The sequence below is a fragment of the Perissodus microlepis genome, chromosome 15 (genome assembly GCF_051167445.1).
Source record: "Perissodus microlepis isolate ML-2025 ecotype Zambia chromosome 15, ASM5116744v1, whole genome shotgun sequence".
Lineage (NCBI taxonomy): Eukaryota > Metazoa > Chordata > Actinopteri > Cichliformes > Cichlidae > Perissodus > Perissodus microlepis.
In genome coordinates, this window is record NC_140475.1 from 19,925,809 (window position 1) to 19,937,870 (window position 12,062).

The 12,062-nt window shown below is 39.3% G+C and overlaps 1 protein-coding gene across 17 annotated transcripts in view; it reads left to right on the forward strand.

The window, feature by feature from the left end:
• Positions 1–12,062, forward strand: part of afdna (afadin, adherens junction formation factor a) — a 113,730-nt gene that overhangs the window by 1,134 nt on the left and 100,534 nt on the right. The gene's annotated exons all lie outside the window — the stretch shown is intronic.

Consider the following 12,062-nt stretch of genomic DNA (forward strand, 5'->3'; position numbering starts at 1 on the left):
AACACGGCGGAGCAGCAGTGCTGTAATTAAACTGCCCGTCTGGACTCAGGTTGTGGCTGTTTACTAATGACATGACGGGATAAGAAACGCCTCCTTGCCGAACAGTAGCAAGAGCTTGGCGATGTCTCTAGTCCTTACTAAGTTCAGTGTCCAGCAAACCAGGGGCGTTTCCAGGATTTTTGAAATGTGGTGGCTCATAGGACGTCAGCATGATTGATGAGAGTTGCAATAACGTTGCCAATTCAACGCAACCAAGAAAACTGGTGATGCTGTTTAGCCTAGCAGCTAACAACATAACATAACATCTACACTGGCTAAAGCCCAGACAAATGTGGAGTTAAACAAGATTCCTGCATTTTCTGTCTGCACCACTGAGACCAAAGCAAGACGTTAACATTAATGACAAGATAAAACAAATAAAATAGTTCTAATTTAATTTGAATTTCATTCTGCAGGTGCCGGCACTCAAGGTAGGTTTGAGTGACTGGACCTGATGAAATGCACTGTTAGAATAGAGGTAAATGCATTACAGACTCCACGCTTAACTTAATACTATTTTTTTTTTTTTTTTATTAATTTTTTTAGGATTGAAGGGCTGGACCAAAATGATTTACAGTGAAATTCTGGCCCTCATATTTTGCCCAAATCTAATCTAGGCCATTTTCTTAGATATTTACCATCAAAATATACAAATAGTTCAACTACAACTGCCTAATGTGAAAGAACCTTCAGTCATAAACACATTATTGGATCATAATTATTGATTCAAGAGTGTGTGCATATCACTTTTAATGCTGCTAGTAGAGATGATTTTCATTACTTATATACTACTAGGTGGCCTAATAGTGCTCTAGCAAAATAGCATTGGTAGAGGGATGCCTGGTGCCACCCTGTGCCCCCCTCAGGACACGTCCTTGCATCCAGTCCTGCCTGTGACTGGTGCATTTTGTGGTTAAGTAGTTTTAATTTAAATCTATGACTGTGATTGTGTCAGCTGCTGTGTTTTTAGGCGAGCTGCCCACCCCCCACCTCTTTCTTGGATAAGGGTGTAGGGGGGCCACAGGGTCCCCTCTCTTCTCCTCTTGAGCCGATTACCAGGATTGAAGCTGGCCAGCCGTTGGCCAGTGTTGCATACTACACAGCACACACGCGCAGACAAATACACAACCCCTCGTCTGTGTGAGGAATCATTAACTCTGCATGTCCAGAAGTTTCCCAGACTGTAATTCTCTCACTATACTGGGGTTTCAGCTCACAAGCGTCACAGTGTAGTCCAGCAGAGCATAACTCAGTGTAAGGAGATGCATGGCCTTCCTTCACCACGAAACACCCCACCCATATGTCAGGTGGTGGAGCGCCCAAGCTGCACAAGTGTCCTCCAAATAGGCTAGACCACTCCAGAGTGAAGCTGTGCTATAGATGAAACTTGACACTGTTATCCTTAAATAAAGCTGCCCACCCCCCAGTAGAAAAACAGAATATCTGGTAATTGTTATAAAAGTTTAATTTCAGAGCAAGCTGCCACTGAGAGCAGTGAGATCATTTGTGTGATTAGATTAGGCACGGCTGGCTGATTAGTCTGGAGCAAAGGTTCTCAAACTTCTTAATCTTTCAAACCCAAAATGAATAGGTCCTGCTGCGGGACTTATGGTGAGGCTCATTATAACATAACAGGTACCCATGTCACGTTGGGGACTCGCAGTGGGAAGAGATGTGGGGACTTATTTCTGCAGACTGAATAAACACTGGGCTTGGATGTTGTGGCACAATAGTCATGTAGTGTTGAGATGCAGGCATGCATCTCAACACTACATGACTCCACTCCACCCACTGGAGATGTGGAGGTTTAGTGACTTCTAATCCTTCTAGGTTTTGGTGGGACATGTGAATGTGTGGCACATTAACCTTCCTAAAGTGTTTAGCTTTCATGATTCTCTGAAACTCTGCACCAGAGTTATTCAAGAAAAGCACCCAAACCTATCAAAAGTTCCCATCTCAGAATCGGCTTATTGTTTTTGTGCAATATTTAATGAAGCATTGATAATTTAACCTTCATACTCTAAAATTGTCCAAGGAACAGGCTGTCAAGTACATAGACACAGGCCAGAGTTTGATACTTTTCAATTTGCCTTATTTTTATGATCCTTCATAAGTACATGAACTTATGTGAGTTGAAAAAGCACATTTTACCTGGTTTAAAAACTGAAACCTGCACCAACTAAAGAATTTAATTGTTTTGACACCAGGCTCATCTTCTACCTGTGTTTTCTATTATGTCTTATTTAATACTCCTGAATTTAGATTATGGATGTAAAGTGGAGAATAAACATTGGTGTTCCCATGTCTCATATCATAGTTGGAGCATATCACATTTATCAAGTAAGTTTAGCTCCTGTAGTACAGCTCAAAGCAAATATGTGGCTGAGGATACTCCATGTGTAGTCGTGATCTAGTGACCATGCAGACCATAGGATTAAGTGAGGTTTACACTTGGTTGTGGACAGTGACAGAAACAGAGGATGAGTAGTGATTATGGTTATATTTCTTTAAAGTCCACTCGAGGTCTGCTTGAAGTCCGCACAGAGTCTCGTGCTAACAGCCTGGTGACGACATTTCCATCACTTGGGCACAAATGCAGTATAATAGATGGATGCAGCCTTTTCCGTGAGGGACGGCATTTCATTTCCTCTAACAAATTCCTGGAGCCCTACATATTAATCTGTCTAATATCCATGGAAACAAACTGGTTTTGCCTGAGCTTTAAGAGCACTTTCTTCGATTTCAGTTGTATAGTTGTAGCCTAAAGGTCTAAGCCTCAGTATTTTTTAAAAAATCTTTATTTTATGTGTTGACAAAAGTGACTGTGTTTAAGTATCATATTACTCTGCGGTTCCCGTTGGCTGTTTTTTTTTTTTTTTACATACATATAAAATACCATCTTAAGAAACTAAAAAGAAGTTAAAAAGGCTCTTAAAGAACCTTAAAACGTTACGAATTTTTACAGTTTTACTTGTTTAGTTGATGTTTGTCTAGTATTTGTTGTTCAGCAAATTAGCAAGCAGTGGCAATTAAAAAAAAATAAAAATAAAAATTGGGTTCCACAGACAGATTGACACCAGATTAAATCCCATGCCACGGTGCTGGTTGGCTAATCGTTAGTCCTCACACCGTGCTCAGTGAACCGATGTAAGTTTTAATCGAGGAACTGCTGTTTCACATCTCAATGCCAGATCAATCAGTCAGCTTGATGGAGTGGATCAATTTAAATGGGACAAACCCAGCCAACCATAAGACATGATTCACACTTTTTATAATCTTTAAATTGATGAGATAGAAATGTTTTATCGTAGGATAAATATCTTCCCTATGTGGCAACAAGCAGACCGAAAACATGGCAGCAAAATACCCCCCCAGAGCATTACAGACTTGGTGAGGTCAAGGTAGGGCTGTTCAATATAACGATATATATGGGATGACGATATAAAAACGTCTATCGTTTCATTTTACGCTGTCGTTTGTTTCGTGGTGTCGGAAAATAAACCGTTTACGGCAATATTTTTTCAGCGTTTTGATGGTCACTGTAGTGGCTATATTAATTTCTTAAAGTTCTCTCTTTCTCTTATATTTAATATAACCACACTACGGACGGACAAGCTCCTGTTTTTATGCGTCGTTGTTAAGAACAACGACGGTAAAACCATCGCGTGTCCGTTTGTTTATTTTCCACATAAACCTTTCACAATAAAGCTCAAGATCCTGTTGAGACCTTTCAAAATAAACTGAATCACGTGAAAGAGGATGCAGAGTGTTTACAGATGAGAAGCAAAAAAGAGCCGTCAGGTGCTAAAAAATAAACCTTAGACTCAAACATTAGAACAGGCTTTTCCCCGCAGCACGCTGTGTAATAAATACTCACAAAGAAAACGGCGGCCGTTACAACTTATGTCTAAAAATGTATCGTTTCATGCATCAGTTAAAACACTCGACTCCAGCTACACGACGCTCAGCTGGAAACACGTCACGCAAGTCGAGCTGCCTGAGATTCACAGAATTTACAGAAAATGTTACATTTTTGTGATTTATGTCGTTATCGGGACGATAGATGTCTTATATCGGGATATGAGATTTTGGTCATATCGCACAGCCTTAGGTCAAGGCTTCACTTATTTCCTTCAATTTGTCACTGTTTATTCTAATTTCTTCAGTCAGCTCAAATGGTGTCTGTTCAGAAATGTGGCATTCAATAACTTGCTACATGCAACCTAAAAATAATGGTATGTGTCATCTTTGAAAAGAAGCACCTTTTTTTGAGTATGCAGCATCAAGAAGACTCCTCTAATAGTTTGGATGTTGACAGCTTTGCAGCTTCTTGTGCTTGGAAATGCTGCTCATCAGGGAAAAGAAAAAGCTGCTGACGAGATTGTCCTGAATATGAGTTCTGGAGTAAAAACAAAGACTGTACAGCAAGTTTGATGTGCAGGAAGTAAGAAAAAGTAAGTTTTGAATAAATTTTGGGACCAGTTTACACAACCCAGAGCCCCCCCCCCCCCCCAAAAGACCAGCAGATCTGAGTTAAACTGGCTGCCTGTCTGCATGAATATTTTCTATTGACATTCTAAAAATGCTAAATAATGAACTAATAAATCTTTAAATTCAATTGAAACCTCACTGTTGAGTTCTGCACCATCAACCTCCTAATGTCAGTTATTTCTATAACTTTAAATGTCTCATTTATTATCAGAACGGGCTATTGACGACAGAAAAATATTAATTTAGCAAGGGTTGCTTGAGGTGAATTCATAACTGTGAATGGCCCTTACAGGCCAGCAGCTGGCCAATCAGCTTGCCACCTACTATTTTGCTGACATGAGGCCACCGGTTATGTCAGACCCTGTCCAACATGATGTGCTAGAAACTTTTTTTAGGTTTTGTTAAATTTGGGTCCAGTTTCACCCCCCACCCCCCCTCATATAAATGTAAAAATTCTGCTACATGCCATAAAGTTGAGCCATAAATAAAAGCAGACTGACAAACATTTTACAGGACAAGCAGACCATGCTGGATAAATAATAGAGAATAAATGATGCATATCGCCTTTACAAATGCACTCTCCGGCAGTGGGTTTCATGAGGGTATCGACAGTGCAGTAATTAGCAGGTAGTACTCTTTAAGCTTGTAATTACGTGTTACATTGCCATCATTCAGACAGGAGTGATCTTTATTATGCTGACATTTCCCTCTGCTTCCTGTATAAGTGTGATTTTCCTCAATCATGTAAATCAGATTATCAGGAAACTCTTATTTATGCAAGGCAGAGTTGGCTACATTAAACAGTACCTTTGTATCTGTGGGATGGTGATAAGGTTTTACAGTTCCTCCTCTTGCCCTGAATGCTGACCCAAGACCTTTTTTTTTTCCCCTTCCCCCTGAGCAACTCAAGAGAAGCTTATGGTTTAAAAATGGGAACGGCAGCATTTTTTTGTCCACTCAGTTCTCCACTGATCCTGCGTGGAACAAGATGTTCTGCCCCAAACATCAATTATGCTGAACAGTGACCCTAAAAGCCTCAGAAAGTTGTTAAGTATTAGAGTCAAAGTTGTACAGTTGTTTTTTTTTTGTCCCATAGTACAGCAGCTTAAAAGACAAATCTATTGTTAGATCTCTATGATTGGATCTAAATTTAAGACGTTTAACAGACATAAATGCCTTAAATAGACTTTAGGGCTTCTAAAGTTGAGGCAGAGATGGAAATTAAAGCAAATGTTACATCACAAAGCATACTTTTACTTTCAGTTTAAGCATTTAATTTAACCCACAGGCACTGTCCTCACAGAAGAGAGCATAGTTAATACAGTATGACATGTTTTCTTTATTTTATATGTACTTTGGTAAACAGAGCAGAAAATCTTCTCTTTAAATGCACACTTTTCTTTACCTTGCGCTGCTCACATGCACTACAGGAGCTTCTGCTTGTCAGATATGTGCTCTTTGTTTTTTGTTTGTTTGCGGTTTACTAACTGCTGAAATGAATCTTTTGAATCCTAAAGTGTTCCCAGTTTGTCTTTGTGAAAGCTGGGTGATGTAAATGTGTTAGCTGCTGCTGTTGCATGGCAAAGTAAACACAGAACTACACAGAACTGCATTGACTTGATTGTCCTGTTTTTACCTATATCTGATCTAGCTTTTTGAGCCAGGATGATGTTTGACCCAGGGACCTGTGTGTCATTAGAGAACACCAGGCTTATAATATAAATTCCCTAACTTAGTGGTTGTAGCTTTTGTCCCCCCCAAAAATATAAAAAATGAATAAAAAATACCTGGTGCATAGGCCTGGTGGACTACTAAGGCTGAATTTAAGGAAAATTAAAGAGAAAGGGTTTCAGTTTGAGCACCACAGGAGAGTAAATTGGAAATCGGCATGAATAAAAATGGATTTTAATTATTACTTTATCTCAGTTATGTAATGCACTGCTGAATGGGATGATGGTATGTCACAGCATATTAAGACACTTGCCGTCACATGGCCTAGCGAGGTGAAAAGCCTGAGAAACGCTTACTTTATCACAACATTTTTCTGGAGAAAATAAATAAAAGTATTTATTTGAAGTCTCTATACAGCACAAGAGACTTCTTGTGCGCTACTGCCGCTCCTTTTTTCTCCTGTCATGTTCTGAATTCCAAAATCAACAATTACCGTTCACACCAAATGACTTTTCTGATCACCTTAACGATTATTTTCCTCCCTGTACTTACCTTCCACCTCAAATTATGATGATATTTACTAGCAGGAAGTCGGACTTGTAGCCACCTTGTTTCCTGTGGCACGGGATACGCTGCATGTTGGCAGACTCGCTGTGACATCAGCGGCCACTCCCTCCCTCCCAGCTTTTCCCTGCTGGTGCACAGGAAGCAGGAAACTCGGCAGAAAGGAAGTGAGTGTTTTGTGGAGATAGTGTGTTTCCTGGCCTATGAGGTGGAATGATTTGTTTTCAGAACGGTCAGGTTTCTTTTATTTTTTTCTAACTATTCCCAGATTCTCAATCCTCCAGAGGAGTCATTTCCACCAGTGGTGGCAATTTAGTTGTGTAGAAATATTTCAGTGTGGTTAGATATTCTATATTATTTTTATTTATTTATTTTGTTGTCGTTGTGGTTTATTGAAGTTGCTGGCTGTTAAACTCATCAGTTGCTGTACCTTCTTTCACAGGAGTTTTTATTCTTTTTTAGTGCTTTTAAATAATTTTTATACTTTCAGACCTGATATATGTATACAGATGCTGGCCGTCAGATTTTTTTCTATTTAAGTATTTACTTTTTTTTTTTTTTTTTTTAAAGGAAACCTATTGACGTTCTTTGTGTTTATATGAAAAGAATTCCAGAAAGCTATGTGTGATTGCATACGGCATATCTGACAAATTGACATAGTCCATCACATTGACGGGACAATCACATTTTGATATAAAGCGGATCAGCTCAGTGATTTGCAACATTGCTCCTGAGTGCAAGAGCATAAATACCTCTGTATATATATCTGTATTGCATAGGAAATCTTTTGCAGTTGTCAGATTTAACAGATGTTTTCATCATTAGGCAGACACAGCTCATTGAGGCAACTGTTTTTGTGATTTGAAGCTATATGATTAAAATTTAACTAAATTGGATTGAAACTGAATTGCAGTTTCTTGAAATTCAAACTATTCGGATTTTTTTTTTTTTAAAAAAAGGCAACTAGAGTATAGATAATTTACAGGATATCAGAAAGTAGAATTTTCTAATGAAGCAAGAAACTGTTGCTTCATATGTTTGTAGGTGGCAAAGCATTTATACTTAGTTTTTATTGTGAATAAGAGTACCTCTAGCTAATCCTAGAAAGTCCCGTGACCTGACATTGTAAATGCAGTATTGAAATTTAAGCAACGTGCGGAGGTAACCAGGTGGTTTTTGCAGGTGAGCTTTGTAAATAAACAATGCCACTTTCTTGTGTTATGTAACAGCGACTATCTCTTCCTTTTTTGTTTTTAAATTTAAGATACCATAGTCATCAAGAAAAGGCAAGGTCAATAACCTGGAACTATATGAAATAATTTTTCAACTTAAATAGTTATGAAAATCTTTGCAGATATATGATATACTTACTCTAACCCTAACTGTGTTGGCTCTAAATGAAATTGTAGTAGCACATTACTAAAGGTGTCTGCAGATCTGCGAGACCTGTAGGCAATGTGGATTTAATAACCTTGATTGACAGGCAAGGACGGATGGCTGCTTCTTTTCCATGCTAGGTCCTTCCTAGCACAGTCATGATAAAAGCTGATGTACACATTGTACATACAATGCTTTTGTTCCAACAACTCGGCGACAGTTTCTTTTGCTTTCTTTGTTGGAAACATGTTACTGTTGCATTAATAAGTTCCTCATTGCATTAGATAATTAAATGCCTTTGGACTTTGAGGTCTAGCCCTTTGTTTATGATAATGGAAATTTTTTATTTGATTTTTTTTAAATAAATTCGCTGGAATAAGTATTTTGATCTTCTGTGAGATGGCATAGGGTATCCTGGGAAATTAAAATGCTACGGCTTATAAAGGCAGAAAGGACTTAAGAGTTTAGCTGGCTGGTGTCTGACTTTGACTAAAGGTCAGTGCTGACCGTGGGTGTACCTGCTAAAGTGGCAGCTGGAGATAGTAGAAACACTTTTGGGTAACAGACATGCTGGCCTCAGCCACAATGACAGCAGCATGAGGTCACTCATGCAGAGGCGCTGACCACGGCGTGCATTTATCTCTGTTTGCATTGTTCCTCTGTGTGTTCATTGCCCGTGCCCTCCCCTTTTTCTCTTTCTGTCTCACCCCTCACGTCATGCAGACATTAGCTGGCTGCGTCCCCATGGCAACGCTGTAGCTGTGATGAGCTGCACACTACAGCAGTTTAAAAAAAAAAAAAGGAGGCCACACACACACACGGTTTTCGACAGGCTCCAGTGTTTCCTTTTTTAGCTTTTAAAAAAGAAATAAATGAATAAATTATAATCTGCTAGCCCTGGTGCTTCCTGTCTTGTGTTTTTCCTACAAGCTTGTTGGCCATGTTGCTGTTGTGGTGGTCCTCAAAACCATTCAGCTCCTGCTTCCCCAGAACATCTCATCCTGCAGTCAGATGTACTCACATTCCACATTCTCGGACTGCAGCTAGTCACGGTAGTTCTTCCTTTGCTTTGGAGGTCATCTGTGAGCTGTAGGGTCATTCTGAACTGGCTCACGTGCCGCTACACCATGCTCACTGAAGCTGCAGAGCTGAACAAGGACTCTCAGCTGCAGTGCAAGACGGTGTAGCTGGAATGATTTATTGCCCTGTTACATGTTTATATCCCTGGACCAAATATTTAACTTTTGAGAAGAGTGGAAGAGTAGCAAGTAGTGGTTTGACTGTATGGTTTGTATTTTTTTTTTTTCCTAATCAAAGACATTGAAATATAAATGTATAGTTATAAAGCGCATTCTGTTTACTCCTGACAGAAAAATGAAACACTGCAAACTTTTGTAAAAGGCCTGCTCGCTGATTGATTTAAATTTGGTTTCATCCATAAAAAATAAGCCCAGCCCACAAAGACTTACAAGACTCCAACATGTAATTACATAATTTAAAAATACTAAAGAAACAATCCAATCTGACGTCTTTCTTAAGCTTTAGAAATGCGTCCAGCTAACAAAAAAGGAAAAAAACAGTCACTATTGGTCACCCCAAAACTAGATTTTTTTTTTAACAGCCACCTCACTAAATATAGATATTCTAAACTCATCATTAAGTTCTTTCTCCATTCAGTAATTAACACACCCTACTGTCCTGGATATTTGTAAATCTGTCAGCTTGCAAAAATATTGGTCATAACGCTACCACAGTTTCTTCTGGCGTGAATATGCATGTAACTGCAATTGGTCCACATTTTAATAATTGTTTGCATTTTTATAGGCAAAATGTGTTAAACCCCACTTTAAAAAAAGGAAGTCAAGGACCTTCTATAACCTTTGACCCTTTTCCCCATCAGCTGCAACTACAGCCACCTGCACCTTCTTAGCAGGCCTGAGATAATTCTAGCTCTACAGCTGTGTTGTCTGTGTTGCTGTAAATGTCTGCTGAGCTTGTTTTTATCTGGCTGACCAGATGAAGCTGTAAATGTGTAGCATGTCACATTTCATGGTCAGGCTATAGGTGGGTCTGCCTGAGAGTAATCGCACCTCAGCACAGGTTCATTACAAAGTGGGGCAAAAGATCGTGACCATAGGCCTTAAAGCCTGCACCGCAGAGTTATGACCCAGAGATAAATACACAGAGACATGACTGGATGAGTAACCTTGTTGCAGCTCGTTTGCACCAACCAGCCTTTTCTTCCTCATATACTGAATGCACATCCTCAGTAACTCTCAGGCTGGATGCTTGTGCGGTTTAAACCTTAGTAAGTAACGTTGTCACCTTCTCTCAGTCTGGAGAAATGCTGCGGTGCGCTTTATTGTTCCAGTCTGACAGGATGCAACAGAGTGATGCTGTTCTTTCTTTATTTGGATGTCACAGTTGTTTTTTGTTTTGTTTTTTTCCCTACTGAGTGTGAACTCACAATTATACTCCAGTTGTGTGTCACTTATTCAGAAAGCCAGTGAATCACAATTATGAATTAAAACAATAGTTGGGCCCTCACAAATTTGTACGGGTTGAGGCGTTTCCTGCAGGCAGGTGGATGTTGGACAAACCAAATTCCTGTGTCCATGTGTAGAACCCAGAATGCAAATGTTAGGTTTATCAAATGAACTGTGTCACTAAATACTGATTTCCTGTTGCTACTTGATGGCATTCATAGTTCATGGTGGGATCCTTATCAAACATGACAAGTCTGGGCTGGTTTGGGCAATGTATGGGTGAATTACAAGAACTTTAAATTTCACAGTGCTTTGGACATTCCCTTGAATAATAAAAACTGACCATGTATGACACTGAAACGGATTTGATTCAGTCTCCAGGAGGATGTTTTTAAATTCTAATGCTTAGAAATGGCAAGAAATTGCACCCAAATTGCTTCTTACATTCAAAATGGTGGTGTTATTGTGGTTTAGAGTATGCGTCAGAGGCTGTTTTATGTATGTGTACCAAATGTCTTAGATGATAACCGGTATTCAAGCATGTTCAGGACCTTAAAAATGCACATTGTTTTTGAATAAATAATAATAAACTTAGCAATTCCAGAAATTACAATGGGGGGAAAAAAGAGAGGAAAAAAAAACCCACCAAATAATTACAACAGCATTTCTGCAGGATTTCAGCATCTTATCATCTCCCAGCTGCAAAGCTCACTACATCATCTTTAATTAATGCATCTGCTCTCAGTGTATTGGCTGCTGTCTATTAAATAGAAGAATGGGGGTCAAGCTGGGCAGCCAGGATATTCATCACCACTGTTTATTCCCAGCTTGTTAGGAAGTCCACTTTAGCCTCCTGTACATTGTTTAAAGGTCGTATTGGGGTCATGGGAGAAATGTATGAATGTATAGCTGATAAATGAAATGGATTGGATACTACTTAGTACACTGTTACCAGGCAAAATGTGTTCATAACTCAGGGAAATGCTGAATAATTAATGAAACCACCTATGTTTTTTTTTTTTTTTTAAAGGTATTTTTACTAAAGCATACAAATCAGTAGGCGAATACCTGCTTGTTACATCTTAATGTCATTAGGCATTCCCTTTTCAATTAGCAAACAGAATGATGGGCCTCTGAGGCTTAAGAATGGTCCAGATTCTCCTAGGTGTTTTAATAGTTTAAAGTTTAGGTAGCCATGAAAGATGACTCACAAGATTTAGGAGAGTTTGAAGTTTGAATGTTTTCAGGTGAGGTTTTGGCATCAGCGACTTGGGTCATGGTAAGCTGTTGGCTTTCCCTTGTAGATCATAAGGACTCAGGTTTATAAGGTTCTTGCTTCATCCCCATCTGCCACCACAGACAACCCCAAAGTGGAGGCTATGGGCTGGCAGGGACCAACAGCAAAATGGGCTTTACTGTCAGAAACACCCACTT